The sequence below is a fragment of the Neofelis nebulosa genome, chromosome 1, assembly GCF_028018385.1.
Source record: "Neofelis nebulosa isolate mNeoNeb1 chromosome 1, mNeoNeb1.pri, whole genome shotgun sequence".
Classification (NCBI taxonomy): Eukaryota; Metazoa; Chordata; class Mammalia; order Carnivora; family Felidae; genus Neofelis; species Neofelis nebulosa.
In genome coordinates, this window is record NC_080782.1 from 58,274,684 (window position 1) to 58,293,385 (window position 18,702).

At 37.1% G+C, this 18,702-nt stretch overlaps 1 protein-coding gene and 1 long non-coding RNA gene across 19 annotated transcripts in view; one reads left to right on the forward strand and one right to left on the reverse strand.

Moving 5' to 3' along the window:
* The window catches only part of LOC131507722 (uncharacterized), a 47,613-nt gene extending 29,676 nt beyond the window's left edge, over positions 1-17,937 (reverse strand). Inside the window, exons 1-3 of one of the 2 annotated variants that reach the window (XR_009259657.1) lie at positions 17,695-17,937; positions 15,162-15,309; positions 8,785-8,894 (exon numbers count right to left, since the gene is read on the reverse strand). This is a non-coding gene — a long non-coding RNA (uncharacterized LOC131507722). The remainder of the gene's footprint in view (positions 1-8,784; positions 8,895-15,161; positions 15,310-17,694) is intronic. The other variant, XR_009259649.1, reaches the window with a different exon arrangement.
* TENM2 (teneurin transmembrane protein 2) overlaps positions 1-18,702 on the forward strand; it is a 1,977,383-nt gene that overhangs the window by 1,058,695 nt on the left and 899,986 nt on the right. The gene's annotated exons all lie outside the window — the stretch shown is intronic.

Genomic DNA, 18,702 nt, shown 5'->3' on the forward strand with positions numbered 1-18,702 from the left:
CATGTGAAGATAAATCATATGAAGAAAAATCAAAATCAAGTAAGATACAAGTCTTCAGACTATCTTAATAGTGTTTGTCTTCTGGCACATAGGTGATACTCAATAAAATGTTTGTTGAATGGATAGGCTTATAGTCAAATGGAACTAAAATATGTATGAAAAAAATGATGCATTAAAACTGCTCTAGGCAGTACAAAAACCAAAACATCAAAATATAGTTAGGACTCAAAAAAGGAAACAGACTTCATTCAGGAAAAAAACCTGGATCAACAGATTCTTAAATATGAAGATGAATCCCGTCTTAAAACACATCCCAGTTCTTGCCTTGTCTTTGGGTGGACTCAGAGGCAGATCACTCAGGGTGTAGCACTATAGGAAGAACTTCTTTTGGGGTTTGTTCAGACCTTCATTTTCAAGTATCCCTTTTATATTCAGAGGGACCTCTTCCTATAATGACAAAAACACACCTGAAACCCATCTGCAATGCTGATTTTCTGTTTTGTTCTTTAAACTCTCCTCCTTAGGATAAACAGTTCCTACTTCCTGATTATTTAGGTCCTCTGCAATAAATTCTCCATTTTCAAAGGAACTTTCTTGCAAGTGAGAAGAGACTAGAAAATTGCTATATAAGTCAAAAAGACTTGTATTTTAAAAAATTGATGCTCTTCACCAGAAATTATATTACAGTTCTAGCTGTGATCCATATTCACAAAATGAAAAATATTTAATTCAACAATAAAATGGAAGCTCATTTATTTGGTCAATGTATCAAAACAGGCCAAAAAAAAAAATAATAGGGCATTTTAGGGACATTCACACCAGGATGGGAAAAGAAATGGGAGTTATTCTTCAAGCTTCTCTGTCTCTCTGTCTCTGTCTCTCTCTCTTGCCTTTTTCCTGTTTTCTATGTGGAGGCTGATAGGCAGGGATCACCCAGAAGTTATACTGAAGTTAATGTTATGTAGAGTAGGGACATTTTTTCCCCTTCTGCAGACATGAGCCTTGTAGGACTTATCACAACTCCCAGGGTGACAAAATTCTTTGGCAGGAATTTGTCTGCTCTAACTTTCCTTGACTTTGGTTCCTCAAACAACTGCTTGTTCCTTGTTTCCAGGCCCATGATTAGGTTGTTTGCTAAGGTAGAGGAAATAAAGGCAGCTAAGGCTAGTTTGGGCAATTTATTCTGTTATCTGTGCCTTCTTTGTGTTATGGTTTTCTTGTATTTCAGCTCAAGGTGGCATTTCCTGTTTAACCCTTTATTTGTTTATTTCCCCTTAAAGTCTGCCTGGACATTGAATCTCTTGCCTTGGCTTTTATAACTTCTCGATTCTCTTTGATTTACTTGTTCATGAGCTCATTTATTTAAGTGCTGAAAAACATTTGTAAAAAACAAATAAACTAACACAAACATGAAACCCGAAGAGCATGTCTAAAGGGCTCACCACGTGTTACATCCCAGCTTTAGCAGATTCCGGGTCCCATCTTGTCCCTTTTACCCACCTACATCATGGAGGCATAATGTCAGCATTTTTCTCTTTCTGGGGAGCATCATGAAAACACTTGGACTCTAGATTCAGATAGATGCCATTCAAATTTCACAGCAGTACTCTCTGGCTATGTGACCTCAGTTATGCAAATTCTCTTCACCTTTTCCTCATTTGCAAAATGAAGATAAAATTTTCTTCTTTTGTGGTTTTGTGAAGATCAGATACCATGGTTCATATCCCATGTTTAGATCAGTGCTCAAGAAATTTTAATTCCCCTTTTACTCCCTTTGTTACTCTCCCCATTCCTCCTTGAAGGTGGAAAATAAAATGCTGTTGTCCAAAAGAAAAACAGGAGGGAATGAAAGATTTGATGTTTCAAGCTGGAATTTTCCTTTTATGTACTTAACTAGTGGGTCATTTAAGGTACTTCACAATTTGTTGAGAGAACCATTAAATACCATTAGTAGGTCATCTGCCACTGACTTCAAAACTATAGTCTTTAAAATTCAGCCAAATAGGGAAATCATTTTAATAGCTCCGATCACTTTGATTTGGGCCATAAGGTCATGGTGACAGATGCACTAAGCATCTCATAAATACCAGGGTATTTCCTTTAGCTGGCATAATTTGCAGAATAGAAATGGCCATGTGCTATCATTATGTAATATGATATCATTTAAAAATGTAAAACTGTAGCGGAAGCATTTTGACCAAGTGGCCCCGCAACTTTAAGCACCTTGTCCAACACCCTTCAGTTTGTTCTGGTCTCATCTAAATGACCCTCACATAGAAAAGTGACTTATATTTGGCCTTTTTCTCCTTCACATTCTGAAAGGAGGATTTACATTAGTATAGCATACAGAGCTGGACTAAACTTTTGAGACTATCCAGTCTTTTAAAAGTCCTTTAACTATGATTCTAGCCCAATCTTCTGAATCTACAAATAAGGAAAGTAAGATTTGAAACAGTGAATTTATTGGGCACAACTAAGCAGGTTGGGCTGAAAACTGAAGGTTTTATCTTTTTTTTTTTTTTGTAGATTAGGGTGTGTGTGTGTGCGCATGTGCACGCTCCTACTTGTGTATGTATTTTGTGTATGTATATACTATGTGTGTCTGTGTGTATGTATATTCTCCCTAGGAAAGGTGCTGAGATCCTGCCACCTCTGTAAATGTCACACTTTTGAGGGTTTTGTTTGTTTGTTTTATTTTTTTTCCAAAATGCAATCAGATTTCTATTTGCCAATAATAAAAATTATATGTGCTCAATTTTTAAAAGTCAAATAATTTACAAGAGTATAATAAAGCTAAAACTCACTGAAATTCCAGAAATAACATCTATAAATATTTTGATAAATGTTATGTTGATGTATTTTAAATTTCATGTTAACTATATACAAAACTCTGGAATAAGACCAGTATTTAGTTAATCTTACTACCAGGACTTGACATTCTAACCAAGAGCATGATGTAGGACAATAATTCCCCAAATGTGGTCTGGGATCAGCAACATCATTACTTTTGAACTTGAAAGAAGTACACATCATCAGGCCCCACCCAAGGCCAACTGATCAGAAACTATGGAGATAAGATCCAGTGTTTTGGGGTCTTAACAGGCCCACTTGACTATTCTGATGCAAGATCAAGTTAGAGAACATTGTGTATAATGGTCTGAGAGATCTAAGTTTGAATTCTTCTTAGCTATGATACTATTAGATTGTGACCTTGAGTTAGTTGGTCACCCAACTGTAAGTCCAGGTTTTCATGGTGAAGTGAAGATAATATTTACCTTGAAGTGTTGTTGTGGAGATTAGACATAGACTATGGAAAGTATTGAAAACAGTGATTGGTCCATGGTAGGAACTCAGTCAATGTTAGCCATTATATGAGTCCTTTGTAGCTTTCATTCACCTTTCAATTGTACAACTTAGTTTTGAGTGATAGAGCTGTATGCATTCTAGGAGAGGAGCACACTGTTGTTAAGGTTTAAAATTTACAAATAGCAGTACAGAGACACATATGTGATTACTTTCTATCTCACAATCTGTACTCCTCAGAAGCAGTGATTCTTCTTTGCCAATTAAGTCTCTACTTAAAGAAGGATAGGTATTTTCTCTCAATACTCTAACCTATACATTTTGAGCTCATAATCACGGACATGAGATTCTCCCAGGAGAACTCTAATTTAATCATAAAAGTGTGAACTGCAGATATGGGAGTGTATAGGATTCCATCCTTCTTTATCTGCTCATTTAAAAAGACCTAAATAGGAGAATTAACAGTTATTTGGCTCACGCTGTGTTTGGATAGAACCAAAGAAAATTATATAAATAAACATAAAAGAGAAAGATAATAAATATGACTGTGTTTGTCATTTTATATGTAATGCTTTGAGATATTAATCATATTGGAATGACAAGGTAAATATATCTTAAGAAAGATGACTGAAATAAGTTACTGAGTAAAGGAAACAAGATGAATTTAGTGAGGTGCCAAATAACTTCTCTCTAACTCTCCAGAAGGGTTGAGATGGACTGAATTTCCCTAATTTGGCATAAGATATCAAATTTCAAAAATTGTGCCTTTCACTCTTATGAATTCAAGTACATGCCTGGCTTTAGCAGCCCCTACTGGCAATTAGGTATAATGATGTTTAGTATCTCTGTAGAGGGTTTCCCTTCCATTTCTGCTCTATGTATTTTAATCACCTTAAATTGAAAATGAATTGCTATTAGAAACTTTCAATGATTTCAGAAAGATTTTTTAAAATAAACCGATAAAATGAAGTAATGCAATGACAATGTTTAAGTAGGAATATTATGGCAGATAAATTCTTGGAGGTTTACTGCTAATGGCCACTTGACATTTTGAAATAGAGCATTTCAGTAAATCACTGGAAATTAGCTGACAAGAATTTATATTCATCTATTTAAATGATACTTATAAATAAGTAAACATGGTTTAAATATAGTTTGAGTGATGCCGGAGTTTATAGCAGCAAATGTCCTAGTGCAGGTTTTTGTTCTAATTTCAGATCAATTCAACAAGCATCTATTGTAGATTTTCTTTGAGCCAGGAAGTGTGCTAGTTCCTAGAGACCTAGAGAGGAGAAAAGCCCAATTCTTCAAATCTAGTAACTAATTGCCCAGATTAGAGTCCATCATCCTTTACTTCAGGAAATCTCCACTCTTCCTTAAGTAACATCTCATCCAGGGACACTTATATGACTTCCAGATTAGAGTTGAGAATTGTTCTACCCCTGTTCTTAATTATGTCTTGTGGATTTTGGCTTACACACAGTTCAAGAGCTATACATTGGCCAACTATTTATAATAAATGCTAATGGAGTATGCTCATTATGCATGCACGAATTCATTCATTCCACAAATACTTGTTGTGTACATTCAACTATGTGCCAGGCATTGATCTAGACACAGAAGTTGGTAAGTAACAGTGAACAAACCAAGATTTGTTCTGCATTGAACATTATATTCTATGGTGGAGACATCAACCATGAATTTACAAATAAATAAGATAATCTTGTGCTGCATTGAACATTATATTCTATGGTGGAGACATCAACCATGAATTTACAAATAAATAAGATAATCTCAGTGGTATTAAGGAAAAAAAATAATAGAGAACTTAAACAGCACTATGGTGAGGAGTAAGTAAAGGACTGAGCTTTCTGCAAAGACCTGTCTGAAAAGGTAACATTTGAACTGAAACTTGGAGAAGAAGCAGAAGCCTGTGCAGTGGAGATCGGGGTGAAGAGCATTCTGGGTAGAGGAATGGTCAGTGGACCAGCCTGAGGAGGGAAGGTGTTCAGCGTAGTTCATGATTAGAGAAAGACCAATGTGACTGGACCTTTGTGAATGAGGGAGGAAAATTATCCTACAAGATGAATTTGGTGAAGAAAGCCGGATATATTTTATAGGCTTTTAGAGGCCATAGTTCAGTACTTTTTGAAATTATAATGGGAAGCCCTTAGACTTGAAGCATGGAAAGTGCATCTGCTTTGTTGTTATACTTCTGGAACTGACCAATAATCTTAGTAATTTTATACATACCCTTTTAAAACAGAATAAAGTCAAGTTGAGATACTGGGGAAAATCTCAAAGCTCTACTCAGTCATCATTTCAATTCAAGAAGTGTTTATACTTATGAAACTACTAAGCTAGGCTTTTTGAAAGAAACAGTAATGATAAAGAAATCGTTTATATCTCAGATTAGCTACATCCTACTGAAGAAAGAGCTATTGATAATTACCTGAGATATGAAATTTTAATGAATTAATTTCTACTGTAGAAGCCTAAAGGAGAAACCAACAAATTCTGAATAACATTATTCATGTATTCTACAAATATTTTTGATTACTTGTCACATATCACAAAAAAAATGCCATGGTGAACAAAACACACATGGCTCCTACATTTATGGAGTTTGGGGTCCAGTTGGGAAGGCAGGAATTGAATATGAAATATAGTCACAGATTAGAATAAAGCAATGAAGAGAAAAGAATGGTATATAAGATAGTATTTGGTACATAGGCACTTAATAAATATCAATTGAATGACTGAATGAATGGTTTATAACAGAACAGTAGGGAGTGACATACTTTAATTTTTTTTAAGTTTATTTGAGAAAGGAGAGAGGAAGAGAAGGGGAGAGAAAGAATCCCAAGCAGGCTCCATTCTGTTAGCACACAGCTCACCATGGGGTTCGATCCCAAGAACACTGAGATCATGACCTGAGCTGAAATCAAGAGTCAGACGTTTAACTGACTAAGCCACCCAGGTGTCCTCAGAGTGACATACTTTAGATAGCATGTTCAGAAAAAGCCTCCCTGACACACTATCATTTCAACTTCATTAGGACAAAGTGAAGGCATTATCATTTCAAAAGACTGGGGGGAAGGGGAGTCTCTAGGTTGAGGGACAACTGTGTGAAGGTCTAGAGATGGGAAAGAATTCTAGAATACCTCAGAATGCCACAGAGATGATATTAGAGAGGGAGAACATGGTGAAATAGAGCAATTCAATATGCCATTTCAGGCCATGAGGAATTAAGTTATATTCTAAATCAATAGGTAAGTCATTGCAGGGCCTCATATATTAAACTGATCATCTTAATTTCTGCAAAATGAATTGATTAAGTGGGGACAAGAGCTAATGATGGAAAACCATTTATGATGATACTGTTTTAAATTAAATAAAAAATGATGGTGGCTTAGGCTAAGCTAGTGAGGGTATAGATAGATAAAAATGGATGCATCCGAAGGTTTTCCAGATACAGTCTCTAGATGTAGTGGGATGACATATTTTCTTTCTGCCAAGGTTCAAAGTAAAAACGGAGTTGTTCTTGTCTCAGCATCAAGTGTAACCCTGTTTTTTTAAATAAATCAGACATATTCTTCTGCTCAAAACCTTCCAATAGTCCTCCACATCATTCAATGAAAAGCGTAAAATCCTCAATATGATCTACAAACCCCTAAATGCTCTTCACAGAGATGTGAATCTGGGACTCATTTTCTTACTAGTGTCTTCCCCTCTTAATCTGAACTAGTTATACTGGCTTTCCACAATACAAAACACAGCAATGCGTTTGCCTTTGCTATCCCTTCCTATCCCTGGAATTCCCTTGAAAAACAATTGAAGCAGTCTTTCACCTTCTTTGGCTTTTGGCTCAAATATCACCTTCACACTGAGATCTTCCCTGGTTGATCATCCGGTAAGTTGTCAACCTAAATATTCAAACCCTCCTTTCCAGTATACTGTATCTTCTCTTTCCGCTTTATTTTTCTTCTTAGTATCTCTCAGTATCTAACAAAGTATATATTTTATTTATTTATTTATTTATTTATTTATTTATTTATTAATTATTTGTTTCCCCATTAAAAGAGAAATTCATTGAGAACTAGGTCTGTTTTTATTTTTATTTTTTTGTTAGCATATCCCTAGTGTCTATAATAATGATCAATGCACATTGGTTGACTAAATAAATAAATGACAATTGTTGTGGAAGAACTTTTGCCTTCCAGGATAAATGTTATGATAGCTAAACTTTATTGACCATTTGGAATATAAGGAGTAAGTGTTCATTGACTTTGTGCAACAATAGCCCCTCTCAGTGTGAGGTGAGGCAGGATTTGGGTAAGTAGATTTGGGCCTACTCGAAAAAATCTTGAGTAGCTTGCCAACAGGTTTAGACATGGTCCTATAGATAATTGGGGTTCATGAGAAGGGAGGTATCATACTCTATTCTGTGTTTTATGTTAACAGTTTGATGAATGGTGTGAAGGAGGAAGTAGGAGTGAGTAGACTTTGGAATTAGGAAGAATCTACCAGGAAATTACTGAATTAAACCATCTAGAAGGTGTATATCCAATGGCCAAACTTCAGTTTTGAAAATGGAAATGGAAAGAAGAAAAATAAATATGGAGAATGGAAATCATGGGTTCTTACTTAGAGTAGTGATCGCTGTTGGTTTGAATGAGCTGCTTTCTCATTAAGACAATTTGTTTAGTTTTTCATATCCCTAATTTCTCACCAAGAATTTGAGTCAGTTAATCATTAGGAATATTAAAATCTACCTTAAATCCTGTGGTACTACTTGTTATGGCGGAGGGGGAACAACACATGTTATTTTCCTGGCTAAAAGCTTAGAATTTTCCTGAATTGTTTCATAATGACAAAGTCACCAGATTTTTCAGATATCTCAGTTCTTACTGTATTTCTGTCATTAATGAGATATGAGATCTTGAGCATGTCACTTCTCTAAACATTATTATTACCTTATGCTATACAAGAACATCATGGAAAGAGGACACCAGAGAGTTGTCTTCAAGGTCTGCATTTGAACCCATTATCTCTTACTGCAGATCTCATGCTCTTGGCCACATAGGTATAAACTGTGTAACCTCTGGGGTAGAAGTAGAATATTCACATAGTTCCAATGCCACATAGGAAATAGCTTTCAAAATGCAGGGAAGTAGAGTTTGTGACAGAGTGATCTCCCTGTCACAGGAGAGATTCAAGCAGAAGCTGGGCATCTATGGACATCTATTGCTTCCACTCACCAAGCATTGGCCAACAAGATCTAAGACCTAAAATAGTAGCTGGCTTAGGTGGTTTAATTCCTTCATGCTCCTGTCTAAATCTGAGAACAAAGGGTCAGCCGTGGCGTGTGTTTCCCCTACCCACCATCATTTCTGCTTTCTCACCGTTCCTATAACATTTAGGCTCCACAGCATCTTTCTGGCACTTTTAACATTCATATGTTTTTATCTATGTCTTCACCTTAATTTTGAGGGCAGGGTTTCGACTGCATTCTTCTTCAGGTCTCCTCCAGTGTGTAGACCCAAACTTTGCTCACAGTGGGCATTTACATCATACTTTCCATTTATTATCTGTTGAAGGATATTATGAAAAGAAAATAACTCATTTGATTCTACCAAATGCTAGTTGAAATAAGAAATTATTTCAAAAATATCTATCTAAAAGCTGCAAAATCCTGTCAACTAGGGACTTTTTCAGGATTGAAAGACAGATGGTGCCTAAGGATGTAAGACCAAGCCCTTTTAACCTTCCTGGATGCATGTGTGTGCCTGCAGAAGTGATGATGCAGGGCATCTACACCTCTTTAGGCACATCTGAGAAAAAACTCAGTACAGAAAGTTCTATCATTATTCGATAACCAAAAACTATCTTTTCTTTGTTGGGAGCAAAAGGGAGTATAATTTGTTTTGGGGTAAAAGAGAAGGAGAACCTCTTCCATTTGGGAGATATATTTTTAAAGAGTCTGTGAAAGCAGCGAATATAAACATAAGTAACAAGTGAACCATAGTTGAAATAAAAGTGGTAAAAGTGAGACCCATTATATGTGAGTACCACTGAGTCAAGCTGCATATAATTATCATGGAAGACAATACACAAGCAGAGAATGTTCTTAATGACTTGTCAGAGCCCAAGTGGTGTGGAAAACAACTTGGAGTGCATTTACTCCTCCTTTTATGTAGCCTATCACAATGTAAAATTGAGGGGGCACCTGGCATTAAATACTGTATTTACAGAAATGCAGTTAAAAAAAATCAAGATAGCATTTAGTGTATTGTTCTTATACAAAAGAGAAAGAAGGAAAAAAAAATTGCCTTTATCGACCAACATATTCCAATTATGATGTTTTATTTAAATAATCACAAATGGGCAATTTGTTCAAACTTATTTCTATATTCCCAGCATGACATAATTCCCTATCCACTCAAGTTTTTCTATGAATCTAAGATGGGATAAGTAGAACCATAATTACAGGAAAAAATTTGGGCGTTGCAATTGCAGTCCAGAGTGTTGGGGCACTTTCTTTCATGGCTTCAGCAGTTCTGTTTGTCTTTGTTGAGGCTCTATTTTTCCCCTCACTCTAGCTATGGTTTCCTTATGGTATTTTAAATTAATTATCAATACCTTTTATGCTTTTTTATGTTGTTCTACATTTGTATAGATAGCTCCTGCTATTCTTTGTGAAAATTGCTTCCTTTGCCTCTAGCGCGTCTAAACTGCACTTGAATCATGGTGAGGGCTCCGTTGCTGGTAGCTGCACCCGCCTCAACAGAAACAGGCTTTGTTCCCTGGAGAACAGCTTTGTGACAACTGAACCGGAGGCTTCAGTATTGCAGGGGAGATGGTCGGGAGAGGAGAATTCATTTTATCTGGCACGGGACGTTTGGCTTTGCCCCAGTTCCATCCCCATGAGTAGCTTGCATTCATTCCATAGGATTCTTAATGTGACCTATCATTTCAGAAATATCCTGTGCAGTATTTTATTTGCTTGTACTGGGTTGAGTTCATAAACACTAATCACACACACACACACACACACACAAACTAATTAGCTCAACAGTGAAAACGGAAGCACTGAACATCTGAGTAGTTATGAATAGTCTTTCAACGTTGTTGATTCAGTTAGTTATCTTGTATGTTTCATGTCCTACACATTGCAGTAAAATAATAATATTCTATAGAGACACACTTATCAAGGAAGCCAGGAATAGAAGGTACTGCATATAGGCATGGCCGAGTCCCAAATTGAGGAGACAAACTCATCTTCTGAATTATGTGCAAATACAAGTGTAAAACCAGGTGAGGATTTTTTTTTAAGGCAATGTGACACTCTGGACGAAATGGATGTGAATTTAAACTCCAGAAATAATTGTGCATGCAATAGAAACTCCAAAATGAAGCAATAGGTCATTAACAAAGATAAAAGAAATCTTGTATCAGTGATAGAGGCAGTTCTTGTATCAGTGATAGAGGCAGTAAGTAAAATGGACGAGGAGATGAAAAGTAATTGGATAAAGCCTTTGCTGAGGAACAAGAAAACTAGGCTGAATTCCTAATGGATTATTAGGGCAAATCAAAGAAAATGGGACAGGGAACATCCTAGTGGCTTCAGGGCTATGGTATCATCAATTTCTAGCTGTGGGACCCCTACAAGCACTGTAAGGTTGTTTAATGATGTAACCTTTAGATAAATTTGTTAAAGAAACACCTAGTTTGGGGCGCCTGGGTGGCTCAGTCGGTTGGGCGGCCGACTTTGGCTCAGGTCATGATCTCGCGGTCCGTGAGTTCAAGCCCCGTGTCGGGCTCTGTGCTGACAGCTCAGAGCCGGGAGCCTGTTTCGGATTCTGTGTCTCCCTCTCTCTGACCCTCCCCCGTTCATGCTCTGTCTCTCTCTGTCTCAAAAATAAATAAACGTTAAAAAAAAATTAAAAGAAACACCTAGTTTTTTTTTTAACTTGAAAAAAAATTTTTGTTTATTTTTGAGAGAGAGACAGAGACAGAGCTCCAGAGGCAGAGGGGCAGAGAGAGGAGACACAGAATCAAAGCAGGCTCCAGGTTCTGAGCTGTCAGCACAGAGCCTGACGTGGGGCTCGAACTCACGAACCGTGAGATCATGACCTGAGCCTAAGTCAGTCGCTTAACCAACTGAGCCACCCAGGCGCCCCCCCAAAATTTTTTTAATGTTGATTTATTTTTGAGAGACAGAGAGACAGCAAGCTGGGGGCAGAGACAGAGGAAGACACAGAATCTGAAGTAGGTTCTAGGCTCTAAGCTATCAGCACAGAGCCCAACTTGAGGCTCAAACTCACGAGTGGTGAGATCATGACCTGAGCCAAGTCAGAAGCTTAATGGACTGAGCCACCCAAGCACCCCATACCTAGTATATATTTTAAGTGGTAGCTGTTGTTGTTATTATTAATATAAAGATCATTATTTTTATTAGAAAAATAAATATTTTAGACATTTTTTACCAGAGATCCTTTCTCCCAACCTCTTTGATTCTTTTAACTAAAAAATAACTGCAAAGAGTTTGGGAGTTATCACTATTTTCTGTGTCCTTGGACCAGGTAATATAAGGCACATTCTTTCAGGGCTGCTTCGTGGTGCTAGCACTGGATAGACTACTTCCAGTGGGGTTGGAGAGAGATGGGAGACTGTTTCTAGTTTGTGGTTGTGTGGATATATTTGATATTATTGCCCCTTTGCTCCATGGTGGGGGATGTAGATACACTTGCATGGTGCGGAAGATAATGTCTTTAAAAGTTAGACTCTAGGGGCACCTGGGGATATCACTTGGTTAAGTGTCTGACTCTTGATTTTGGCTCAGGTCATGATCTCAAGGTTTGTGAATTGGAGCCCCATATCAGGCTCTGTGCTGATAGTGCTGAGCCTGCTTGGGATCCTCTTTTTCCCTCTTCTGCCCCTACCAGCTCACACATGGGCATGCTCACTGTATCACTCAGATAAATAAACTTTTTTAAAAAGGTAAGACTCAGAAGAGCAAGGCTGGAATAAGCTTGGTCCCTTCAAAAATCAAGGAGCTTTAGAAAATCTGTGTCACAGCTCACCTTCTAGACTTAGTAGTCCAATGGTTACCTTGGCTTTACTCTATATGGTGGCTGTGTTGGAGTAAATAGTTTCAATGGAGTTATAATAAAGTTATTAAGTCAGTGATATACTTTATCTTTTCTGAATCTGATTATGAGTTGATGTGCATACATATTTTATCACAAAATATATAGCATTTTAAAGTGTTTTGAGCTCCACTAATAATACAGCTTATATTTATTGACTACGTACTATGTGCCTACTATGTCAAGTGCTTTTATGAATTGTTTTATTTATTACTTCACCAAAACCTGTGAATGGAATACTTTGATTATCTCCATTTGACAATGAGAAAGCTAAGATGAAGCTTGCTGAAGTTCGCACAGTCAGAAAAGAGCAGAGTTGGCTATGGAAAACAGTGTAGATCTTTCTCAAAAATTAAAAATAGAATTACCATATGGTCTGGTAATTCCACTACTGGGTTTTTACCCAAAGAATATGAAAACACTAACTTGAAAAGATACATGGACCCCTATGTATACTGCAGCTTTATTTACAATAGCCAAAATATGGAAGTAACCCAAGTGTCCATCGACAGATGAGTGGATAAAAACATGTAGTGTGTGTGTGTGTGTGTGTGTGTGTGTGTGTGTACACGCACACACACATACACACCTTGGAATATTACTCAGTAATAAAAAAGAATTAAATCTTGCCATTTGTAACAGCATGGTTGAATCTAGAGGGTAAAATGCTAAATGAAATAAGTCAGAGAAAGACAAATACCATATGATTCTACTCATGTGTCAAATTTAACAAACAAAACAAATGAAAAAATAAAAGAGACCAATAAAACAGACTATTATAGAGAGCAACTGGTGGTTATCAGAGAAGAGGCAAGTAGGGGAATAGGAGAGATAGGTGAAGGGGATTAAGAGTACGTTTTAAGTGATGAGCACTGCGTGTTGTATGGAATTGTTGACTCACTTTATTGCACACCTGAACCTAATATAGCACTATATTTTAACTTTACTGGAATTAAACAAACAAAATAATGGAGTTGCATTATAGCCCAAGAAGTTACATTCTGGCCCCATGATCTTAACCAAACTTAAAAACATCAACTAACCTTAAACATACCAATAGCCACCATTTGAATTATTTAAGAACAGTGAAACTTTCTTAAAATTCCTTAAAGGTACTTGAGGAACTTTAAAATATGCCTTCAATGTTAATATTAAAAGTTTGTCTTTTGAAAATAAAATCAATTTATTTTCACATACATTTCATGGTATAAAATTAATAAGTAGCATATGCGTGAGCCCCATCTCTCTCTGAAAGTTGGAGTTAAGTGCCACTTTTTAGACTTGGCCAAACAGACAATTCATTTACTGTTCTAGGAATTCCCATTCAGTAATGGCTTGTCCTCTCCTTTCTTTTCCTTCTCTCCTTTTTCTTTCCTTTTCCTTTTCCTCTTCCCTTCCCTTTTTTTTTTTTTTTTGATTCCTTTCTTCCGTTGTGCTTATAATCTCTTTTAGCCCTGTAACTCTGTGTTAACATGCTGTCGGTACATTTCATTTTCATAGTAATGGCTCCTCTTATGATACATGGGCATGTTATTTGTAGTGGAAATCTCTGCTGATATCTTTAAAAAGGCACTGAATTGAATTGCAATGATTTGCAAGCATTTTGCAGTTGTCACCAAAGCCCTCTTTGTCTTTTGAAATCAAAATTTGTGCAGGGCTTAGAGGTTAAAAATGTAACAGAAGAGAAAGGTGACAAAATCCATTGTTGAATAGAAATTCAACTTGTGTGTTGCCAAATTAGAGCCTCTCAAGTTATTGTGAACACTGCTTGCCTATTTTAACTTGGTTGACCAGCACCCTTCTGCTGTGTGACACCTGTTTGTGAACATGCCCTCTCCCTTCCAACTCCATTATTCTCACTATTTCATTTTGCATGCAACGTAAGAGAATCTGGCTTATCCAAGAGAGTCAAACATTAGTGCTATACATGAGACCAATTGCTTTAACCCCTTTAATGTAAAGATGAGGAAATTGAAACTAGAAGACAGACTTGTGAATCATAATACAGCTACTTAGAGGTTAAGCCATGCCTCAAATTCTCCTCTTCCAAATTCTATCCCAGCTATTTTCCTATATTATCCCTACAAATCAAACCAATGAAACTATTATTAGTCGCTAGTTTAATGCCAATGGTTATTAATAACAAAGGCTCTGATCCTGTATATTCATCTAAGGGGCCAAATAACACATATACGCCTCAATGGGAGCGATGTGTGATCCGTGTGCCACATGCTGTGTTCAACACCTCTCTGAGTCAACTCAAGCATAACTGGGGAGCTATCACAATCCCTTCACCTTCAGAAATGAAGAAATGAAGGCTTATCAGGTGAAGTAACTTCTTGACATTCACAAGTGATGGAGTTTAATTTTAACCCCCATCTTACCAATGCCAACACCTGTGCAGTGCTGCCCCCTAAAGAGTTTTCAATACATTTCTCCCCACTCCCAAACTGCAACAGATGTAAACTTGTACTTGCACCCACAGTAGTCTCTCATCTGTCAGTCCTTTTGATTTCTGTGTGTGTTTTTGTTTTTTGTTGTTGTCATTGTTGTTGTTGTTTTGTCAGAGTGGAGAACTAGGATATAGAGTGGGTGCAGTAATTTGTAGTTCCTCTGTTTTTGCTGGCCACTGTAGCCAGCTGATCTGGACCGTCCCTACTTGGGAGAGCTGCTTGGAGTGTAGGCCAAGTTCAGGCAGCTACAGACCTTTGATTAAGAGCATGAAAAGGCATCTCTGTTCCCTAGCTTTTTTTTTTTTCTGCTTTTGTTCTTGCCCACAGGAGTGGTACAGATGGAGAATGAAGAGGTTCAGTAGCCTGGCTGTGAATAAAGTTGAGGAAAGCTCCTTTATTACCTGAGGAATATAAATCATATCAGAAGTTTGCAAAGGGGATTTTGGACAGAACCGTAGAGACTTCTAAGGCTCCATGTATTCTTTCTAATCAGTGATTACAAAGCATAGTCCAGCAAATTAAAATGCTAGTATACCTAAACTTCCTGTGTTATAAAAGCATGTATAACAGAACAGAAACAAGAAAAATAAAAGCAGGTGAGCTTGCAACCTGTTTCCCTTTGACAATTAAGGAAAAAAAAAACTAAACTAAACATTATGAACATGAGTATACTTTATTCAGTATCCAACATTTTCAGGCAGAAACAATTTCTAATTTTACACTTTCACCCAATCATTCCACAAGTATATTGTAGCTACATTAATTCAGTAAGTGAGAGATGTTTTCAGCTCACTTAGAATTTAAAAATAAAATGAACAGACACATTAACAGGTAAATTATAATTAAGGGGAATACATGCTATAATAAAGGTAGCCACAAAGTGATTTGGGAATGTAAAGAAGGAGATAATTTTTGGTGGAGATTTTGATCAAGATTTTTCAGAGCAGTTGACATGCAGGGTGAATCTTATAGAATGAATAGTCATCATCCAGTTGTGAATGGGGGGATACAAAAACTTCAAGGCAGAGGAAGCTCATTGTGTAAAGAATTGATGTCACAAAATAATGTGGCCACTGAGGGTGACGTGGTTGTTCACAATGGTGAGGTGATGTCAGAAAGTGGCAATGAGGGGCGCCTGGGTGGCGCAGTCGGTTAAGTGTCCGACTTCAGCCAGGTCACGATCTCGCGGTCCGTGAGTTCGAGCCCCGCGTCGGGCTCTGGGCTGATGGCTCGGAGCCTGGAGCCTGTTTCCGGTTCTGTGTCTCCCTCTCTCTCTGCCCTTCCCCCGTTCATGCTCTGTCTCTCTCTGTCCCAAAAATAAATAAAAAACGTTGAAAAAAAAAAAAATTAAAAAAAAAAAAAAAAAAAGAAAGTGGCAATGAGGAAGGAGACTAAGTTAACCTTGGGAATATAAAAGGTTCACACCAAAATACGACCAATTTATTTTTCTTTTAAGTTTATTTATTTATTTTGAGAGAGAGAGAGAGAAAGAGTGCAAGCAGGAGAGGGGCATAAAGAGAGAGGGAGATAGAATCCCAAGCAGGTTCCCCACTGTCAGTGCAAAGTTTGATGAAGGGCTCAGACTCACAAACCGTGAGATCATGACTTGAGCCCAAATCAAGAGTTGGATGTTTAACCCAACTGAACCACCCAGGCACCCCCAAATATGACCAATTTGAATGTCAATCTCAATACGTGTCAGGATGTTTTATCATAAATCAAGTAAGATTAATCTTCTGTTTACCTTTATAAATAATAAAGACTTTGCAAATAATGTTCAACAAGATGAGATGAAATTGAAATGCTATTCCAAAATTATCTTGGATCTGGATAGATATTTTTAATAAAATGTTAATGCAAAAATAACATTTTGTGCTTTCCCAGTAGGTTATCATATCAGTTGATAGTTAGAAACACTTTAGGTTGTTACAAAGGTTAATCATTTGTATTTAGTATTGTATCTGTAATATATATGCTTGCAGTGGTTATTCCATGAGCTACAAGAGAGAATTACAAAGTTCCTTGTTTGCTTTTCTTTTTTCCCTCCTATAGGGCTAAGTTTTTTTTGTTTGTGTGCTTGCTTGTTTTCTTTACTTTTTTTCCCCTGCAGAACTAAGTTTGCTTTCAGTTAGCAATGGAACGTGTCAGTGACTTAAAACAACACATGTTTAAGGGCGTCTGGGTGGCTCAGTCGGTTAAGCATCTGACTCTTGATTTTGGCTCAGGTCATGAGCTCATGGTTCGTGAGTTCAAGCCCCACATCAGGCTCTGCACTGACAGTGCAGAGCCTCTTGGGATTCCCTCTCCCTCTCCCTCGCCCTCTCCCTATCTCTCTCCCTCTTCATGCCTCTCCCCCACTTGCACACTCTCTGTCACTCTCTCAAAATAAATAAACATAAAAACAAACCCACAAGTTTATTTCTAAATCACACTGTGTCCATTGTGGGTTGACTAGGGACTTTGCTTCTCATGGTCCTCACTCAGACATATAGCTGATAAAGACTTGAACATCTGGAATACTGCATTTGCAGAGGCAAAAAAAAAAATGGAGAATCATGCTTGATTTCTTACTAAAGATGCTCACTGAAATTAACAAATGTCAGTCATGATGACATTTCACTGGTTGAAATATATCAGGTGTTTTTTCCTATTTGTAAGAGAGGTTTAGGAAGTACAATTTTACCATATACCTTGAAGGAAGAGAACCCACCTCCCCCCCAGAAAAGAAGGAAGAAAACCCCACTTACATAGAGACCACTCTAAGTTGCCTATATAATATTAGTTACCTTAAATGGTCATAACAAAATGCCATAGATTGGGTAGCTTAAACAGCAGAAACTTGTTTATTTTCTTGGACTTTGGAGGCCAGAAGCTAAGATAAGCATTCCAGCAGAGTTGGGTTCTGGTTCAGAGCTTTTGTTTCCACCTTTCTGATAGCTACCTTCTCGCTGTGTACTTACATAGCAGAGAGAGACCACTGGTGTCTCATCTTATTCTAAGGGTACCAGTTCTATTGCATCAGGACCATACCTTTATGACCTCATGTTAACTTAGCCATCCCTTTCAATGCCCTGTGTCTAATTTAAGCCCATGGAGGATCCAGGCTTAAACATATGAATTTGAGAGGGAGGACACAATTCAGTCTATAGCACATAGTATATTTTTGATAAAGTTTGAATATAGACTTTGAGAATGACACTGTCGAAATAATGTAGTACATGTTGGTGGATTGGTGCTACAATGGCATAAGCCATATTAATTATATTGGCAAATTATTAAACTTATGTGCTCTAAAAATTGTTAGTAAATACTGTCAAGATTTATAACCTAAAATATTCCTGAATAGGCTTTTTTAAGAAAAAATGATTATTTCAACAAGGTTCTAAAAAAGGCAAGTAAGAAGGATGTAGAAATGGGAACCTGCTCATCTGTCACTCCTCATCTTTCCTCTGTTACCTCTCTGTTTGCAAAATGGAGGCAGTTCTGCTGACACACTACAGATTCTTATTCAGTATGAGGCCATCCCTGAAGATATTGTCAGTGAGCTTCCTGGGTCTCTGCTATTCTTGTTTGGGTCTAACTTTAGATAAGTGATAGGTGTGTGCCATTTCTTCTTGAACAGGTCATGGCAAGCTCCTCCTTGAGTTGTTCTAATTTAATTGCATGGTTTGTTTTTTTTTTTCCTTCCATTTTTATGTTTTAAAATTAGAAATAGGATTTTATTTCATTTTAGCTCAGTATCTATTAGTCAAACAATTAGTCTGTTGGTTTGTCCTAAGAGTAAATTATCTTTC